The sequence below is a fragment of the Mya arenaria genome, chromosome 1, assembly GCF_026914265.1.
Source record: "Mya arenaria isolate MELC-2E11 chromosome 1, ASM2691426v1".
Lineage (NCBI taxonomy): Eukaryota > Metazoa > Mollusca > Bivalvia > Myida > Myidae > Mya > Mya arenaria.
Genome location: NC_069122.1, coordinates 59,538,320 through 59,545,788, shown reverse-complemented (window position 1 = coordinate 59,545,788; position 7,469 = coordinate 59,538,320). Strand labels below are relative to the sequence as shown.

The following is a 7,469-nucleotide window of genomic DNA, read 5'->3' as shown; positions in this document are numbered from 1 at the left end:
CTGATGGCATGTATCCTAAAAGTTCCTAAACATTCCCACATGTTGCAAAGAATACATGACTGTTTTATGCTCACTAACATTTGAACCAAAACACCTGCAATTTTATGCATTGTATGCTTAGGTCATTCAAACCAACTTTCGGACTGTATGCGTGTTGGGGGAGGGGGGCTTTTATAAAACGTATATAAAGTATACTTATCTTATTAAAGGGGCTATATTTCACGAAGTTGACAACATTAAGGTAATCATTGACGCATTGTATGTTGGCAACGGTTTTTACTTACTGTTTTTTAAAGAAACAAAACAACACAAAATAGCAAACCGACAGATAATCACTGCTTGAACATGCCTTGGTTTATCAAACCGTAGGATAATTCCATTATCAATATTTGTACTTACTAAACGCTTAATGGCAAAAGGTAGCCTTTTGAGTCTCATTTTGAATTATTATTTAACAAGAGAGCTTTTAATTCAAATTTCAGTGAATATTTATAATTGAAACAAGCATTTTGAAAAGATTTCTGACGAAATTAATAATTTGATGTCATTTATATGCCTGAGTTTAAGATATAAAAATTGCATACTTTTAACTAATTTTAGTTGTCCAATTACATTTATTTGAAATGTATAAACCAACACCTTTCGAAGATACAAAAATAAGACAAAAACAAATAGGATGGGAAACCAAACAATAGTTCCGGCTTTGCGCCCTGTTGTTACTGAATAAAGTTAAAATGTTAATCAACCAGAATTGACAAATATGTTGTCGGAGATTGTACATAATCATAAACATATGGTAGTTAAATAATTCAAATCAGTATTCCGTGCAGACACAAAAGCGCACAATATCGCGGCGGCTTACAAATATGTTCGGAATTTGAACGGTTAAAGCTTTATGAACGAACATTTGTTGGCAAACTTTTATAACGTATTCCACGATACTCTTAGTATGTCAAGATAATTCCGGTAAAATGCGCATGCTGGTTCATAAAGGCGTTATATTTGGTATGAACCCGTTTACGACCGGAGCTATTTCAACGTCGCTGGCGAACGAAATCACCCGTCCTGTTGAACTGACCTCCCACTGTCAGTTGGTAGCCAGAAGTATCAAATGTCAACACCAGAGGTCGTATTCATAAAGCTTTATAGTTAAAAGTTTCAACCAAGTAAAAACATGCTTTTATTGTAAGTTAAATGTAATGTTAACTTATGTTTTTACCCCTAAATTACGATAATGAGCAAGGCAAATATCTCCAAATAATAATAAATGTATATAAATAAATTTAATAAAATTAGGGGCATTTAGAATATTATTGTGTACAATTCGAACATTCTTAAACATTATTAAAGCTGCACTTTCACAGATTGAATGTTTTGACAACTTTTTTGTCTTTTGTCTTGGAACGGGCCATTTTATGCAAAAATGCATGGAATCCAGTTATAAAAGACAGCTGACCAAAAATTAGATCGCAGATTTTTATATTTAAGTAAAAAAAATGAGGTTTTATGCATTTTTCTTAAATCGTTACTTTAAACCGTTAGTAACGGTTTAAGCCATAAAACATTAATTTTCGAACGGAAATATGAAAAACTGCGACCTGATCTTTTGTCAGCCATCTTTTATCCTTAGTTTGCGGATATATACGCTAAATTTTGCTCTTTCCAATACCAATATTTATGCAAAAAGTTGTAAATACGGTATATCTGTGAGAGTGCAGCGTTAAGTTGAAAGTTTTCACGAATAAGCATTATGAATACGAACCAAGGTCGTCCAACTGCTATGCTGACAAATACAATCCCTTCAACGTGTTTACGGAATGATTCATTATCATCAATTTTCTTCTTAAACTTCTCTAAAACTTCTTTGAAATTATTCCAACGCATAAGTGGCAATGCCACTCCCTTTTCGGTTGAATATTATCATAATACTTAATTACTTGTAGAAACGTAAATATTTCTACATTTATCTTAAAACGAGCAGTGTTCACGGTAAATGAATAGCAGAAAGTGTGAATGAAAACATACCTTTTACAAACATTAAAATACGCAATTCATTTGTTTTATTTCTTTGTTCCTCTTGTGGAACTCGGCTTCTCCCATTTGCTCTGGAGGTTAAATATTGCAAAAACGCACGTACCGTCTAGTGTCGCATCATGCTTTAAAACAACGTTATAACTAGGCGAACACACTAAGGCAATACATTATACTATAATAATTCTAATAGGTAAATCTAAAAGGCTAATAGGGGATAGACAATTGTTTAATCGAAGGTCAACAAGGGGTATGTCCATTCTTGTATGCTAAGAGAAACCAGGATAAACCAAGTCAACATTAAAACTTCTCAAGCATTGGGCATTAAACCGGATTAGGGATAAAATATTGTTGGATGAGGCTAATTATAGAGATTGATTTTCGAGCGTAGAGTAAGTCTTACTTCCAATAATATATAAGTGTTAGGCAGAAAGCTGTTGTGTCGACATGGTAGATACAGAAGTCTTAATTTAACGTCGTTGAAGATAGACCTAACACGCTCGTAAGTTAAAATAAAGATTGCAATATTTTCGTTGTGAAAAGTTTCATGACAACGTCCTGCATGTTTCAATTGAGACCGATCATTTGTTGCTCTCTGCTCGCTTGACATGTTATAGGTTGAAGGAACGAGAATAAGGGATACCAGAAGTATGGTTTCTTCACTCAATCAGCTAAACCACGCAATATCGTAATACCACTTAATGGCATTTGTCAGAATGTTATCTCCTTAGAATCCATGATCTCGTCCCGATCCTTCAGATCCTTTGGATTTATATAATTGCGTCCAATAATTCCTCCGATGAGTTTCTGTATCTACGAATCGATTATCCCATGCGATTCAGTTATTCACTGACTTCGCACTTAGCTGTTGAAACTTTGGTGGTGTTTCAGTAAAGGATTTTAATAAACGCTACAAATGGCAACATTGATTTGTTCTATTTTCTCAACATTGTGATCATTTCTACAACTGGCTAAAGTTCATTCCACTTAAATACAAAGCAAAACAATGAAAGTGTGACACTAAAAAAACTAAAATCAAGATCTATATTGAAATGCTCCCCTGGAACAGTTACATCAATCATCGAACTGATTGCTTACTACTATTGTACAGTGATAAGTTATAGAAGTTAAAATAATTTTAACTTTTAAACGTGCGAACCTTTTCTGTAAACGAAACAGCTCAGATCATTTTCTTTTCTGAATAATAATTAGGGCTCTTAATATTAACGTATGACGGAATTTAGGAATCGAAACAATGAATTCCAAGTTTTAATTTTATTTTTTAAAGATAAAAACAGAACATTAATATATTACAGTACTTATTTCTTCTTTGTGTAATTGTGTAGTTTTGACACATTATGTACACTAATTATCTATATATAGTGCCGTAGACACAGTGGCTTTTTAAATAGTATTCCCAAGGTGGAACATGTTTTACCATTTAAACACATTATTCACACTTTACATAATTACGTAACTGATTATCCGTATATTGATTTAAATAAATACACGTTAAACTCACACGATTCACGTATCCAAAATTTTGTAAAAAAACCCTTCTGCACAGGACTTTTATAACAATAAAAACTACCAAGCCGTCTAATTTAACATTAATTTGCGCATGCGAATAATTTTCCGTAGCTCCTCAAGTAACACTGAAATGACTATTTATAGTATTTACATCATTAGAATATCGGCTCATCCCACTGTCCATGTAATGCGTCATAATACGGAAGAGGGTTTTTCAAGCAGTAGCGATGTCTTCTGCCGAGTAATCCTCTATGTGTGGTTTTATAGCATCTAGGAAGTGGGGGAATATTATCTGAAAATGGAAATAACGTGCATCGTTAAATTTTAAATGTCAATTTGTCTACCTAATGCCCCAACACTGCAACAGGGTAAACTCCGTTAGCCAAACAATATGTGTGATCGCACTGGAATCAAGACACCAATACCATTAGAAACATAAAATTTTCCCCTTTGTTCTCGTTTTCCTTGCGATTGTGATCAAACGAAATATATAAAGCCTACGTTTTGCAGTTTCCTACATATCAACAACATCTAACAACATCGTTTATTTGTCATGTTTTACATGACCGACTAAATAAAGTTGTGAAAAACATGCATCAGCAGCCAATTGTATAACACCTGGATATTTTGTCCAAACATTTAGGCTGGTTAGAACATTTAAATGATGTCATTGCTTGATTATAATTTTCGGATAAATATTGACCAATCAATAATTAATTTGGCTTACTTTAGCCAAACTCAAGACTTGTCCAGTTTTATACAATTGTCAGCTGATCTCTACCATATGTATTAAAAGAATGGAAGCGAATCTAATTGGCAAAACAAAGTATCAACCCATGGGGTGTGGATTATTTCTCTGCTGCTTCTGCAAATATGCCATTTCAGTCATCGATCTTAGCTATGAATTAAAAATATTGCTTCCTATATTGCTATATATATCAGACTTTACTGGAAGATAATTTGACTTACATTTGTCTAACTTGGATGAAATCCGGAGGGACTTTATATTTTCTGTGCAAGGCTCCAGTTTTGATTGGCAATTTAAATAGGTTTTTGAGGTTCATTTATTGTAGAAATACACTTCTCGATAGTTCCCATCACCTATAAAGAAATGAAATTGCATGTGTATTAGTTACCATGACCTTTTAAAAATGTTACTCACGAGCATTTGAAAAGCACTTTATGGGGTATCATGAAATATGTAAATTACAGCTGAAGGGTGTATGCAATACCTTTTCTTCTTCAAGCGTGTCCTTAACACTTCATTCTAAGTACACGGCATACAAATCCAGAAATGATTAAGACATGCGTTTGAACATGGTGCACTTGCATGAACTTCTGTTTCTGGTGGATTTATTATATAAATACACTTGCATATTCCGTTAGATGTTTAATAATACTGAACTTTCTAGTACTCTATGACATCGACCATGCCAAAACAACCTCTAGGATTAATGATGACCAAATCAACCGTTTTTTTTTAAAGTGTTCTGTTATAAGCAACATTGATATTGACTTGACCTAAATTCAATTATCATGGGAAAACAGATTCCCTTGTTCTTAAATATATATTTTGTTCTAGTTTAAGCTCTATCGATTCTAAAATGTTTCTGGTGTCAACGACTCAGACATACAGTTCTTCTGGTGGGGCGCTGAGAATACCCTCTCTGTTATATTCAGAGAAATCATTTTTGCTATATCTCGGGAATATGTTGATAAGGTTATGACAGCACTATTCACACATGAAGAATGGAACAACTAGCTTTTTTTATCAAGAAGTGGAACTTTGCTAATTGTGTTGCTGCCACTGATGGCAAACACATAACCACCAGAAAACCTGAAAACTCTGGTTCCTTTTATTATGATTATAAGTGTTTCTTTTTCGCCAGTCTTGAATAGCGTCTTGTTACGGCCGGATGTGGAAATACCCTATTTGGAAAGCTTTGGATGCAAGCGCAAAGTTGCGCTTCGGTTTGCACGTTTAGGTTCCTAATCGCTAGCCGATAGAACACAAATTGTTTGCGCGACCCAATGAATTTTAGCGAATCATAATAACGGTTCGTTACACTTCGTAAATCATTCTCAACAAATAGTTCCAATCCATTTAACTTTCGTTGTATTTCAAATTATGTAACATATTTGCAAACAGTTTCGGTCAATATTCGCAATAATTGACAAATTGATACAAATATCAAGGCTGCGTTTAATGGAATCGCCTATGTGTGAAGAGGCTTTAAGGACGGGTTTGCGGATATTCATTTTTGTTCTTGTTTATGCTTAATAAATTCCGAAATAAAATTAATAAATATAATACCTTTAGGGCGTGTTGGCAGATATGGTTGCTCTTTTGTAGATCCGTAACATCCTTGCGTCGGAAGGTTGCAAATATATCCTTTAACTCTGGGTGGCTCTCAAACATCCTGGAAATAAAACATTTAAATATAACTGTGGATTGAAATACATTTAACGGAGACGGGTGCTGGATGAAATAGACAGGTGCGTCGATGCTTGTATTTGAATCCTGAAACCCCGCATAAATTATATAGAAAAGTACTGATGTTAATTATAACCCGTAGATCGGGTTAGCAATTTTAAGTTGGATATTATCTAATATAAAGTATATAGCTGCTATAAACAAGTCCTTGCAAAACATAGCACTATTTTGCAACAACAATTAACGGCATATGAAACGATTTCAGTAAATTTGCTTTTGATTCAACTGATTTGAAATACTATTCTGGCTGTGACGAGCATTTCATTGTCCTAAAATTACTCATAGTGTGTATTATATTTTATATTAAATTAAAATTGAGATGAAGATGCATCATTCAAGAGACCATAGGTTCCACAAGTCCATTGACCACGCTGTGAGAAAGGCGTGCATGTGTGTGGAATAACAATGCCGGGTATAACAGCGGGAACAGCGGGAGACGGTGGCCATATATGAGTTTTTCAGGTGTACATCTATTATTTAGATAATACTTATCGAATTGCATATATAAATGAATGTTAACAAGGACAACTTTGCTATATTCACAAATAGGCTATTCAACTCCATTTACAAGAACACCTTTGTTTTACATACAATTAAATTCATTTTGGTAAATGTTAATGTGTCGTGTTAAGAGTATGAAATGGTTTACTGTACGACAAAAGTTAACACAATAGGAATAGGTAAAACAAATATTGAATATTTCTAACAAATCTTAATTTTCGACGAACGCGTTAAAGTTGTCTAATAAAAACTATCATACATTGAACTTACGTGAAAATCATTCATCATTATCCAATTCAATTGTTCCAATTGTAGCTTGCAATTTCAAGAGAGACAATTTGCCATATGACTTCTATATCCATTAGATAGTGTCAGTAGGTTATTTAAAGAATTGTGTCCCTTCAAGCTGCCAAGAACCATCAACTTCAATGCTATAGCTGTCAATATTCAATATTACCTTATACAGAAAATTACCTTTTTTAACATCAATGAAATCGAAATTTAATATGACTACAGATCCAAGCCCAATAAAAATCAATTCAAGTTTAAACCATGTTTAAAGACGCTAAACGAGAAGCAAAGAACGTATACGCATCAAAAGACATCACATACGGATCAACGTGCAAGCATTCTAACAAAACACATTCGGATCAACGTACGCGCATCAAAAGAGACCACATACGGATCAACGTCCACGCGTCACAAGGGACCACAAACGGATCAACGTGGAAGCATCCAAACAAACCACATAGGTATCAACGTAAACGTACCACAATAGACCACATACGGATCAACGTACAGGCATCACAAGAGACATCATACGGATCGACGACCAAGCATCACAAGAGACCACATACGGATCGACTTAGCCGTATCAATACATGGCTGGAAATTGACACGAGTTTACTTGAAC

The 7,469-nt window shown here is 34.2% G+C and overlaps 1 pseudogene; it reads right to left on the bottom strand.

Moving 5' to 3' along the window:
* Positions 1-2,742: 2,742 nt before the first annotated feature.
* Positions 2,743-6,841, bottom strand: LOC128228326 (flavohemoprotein-like; annotated as a pseudogene).
* Positions 6,842-7,469: the final 628 nt, after the last annotated feature.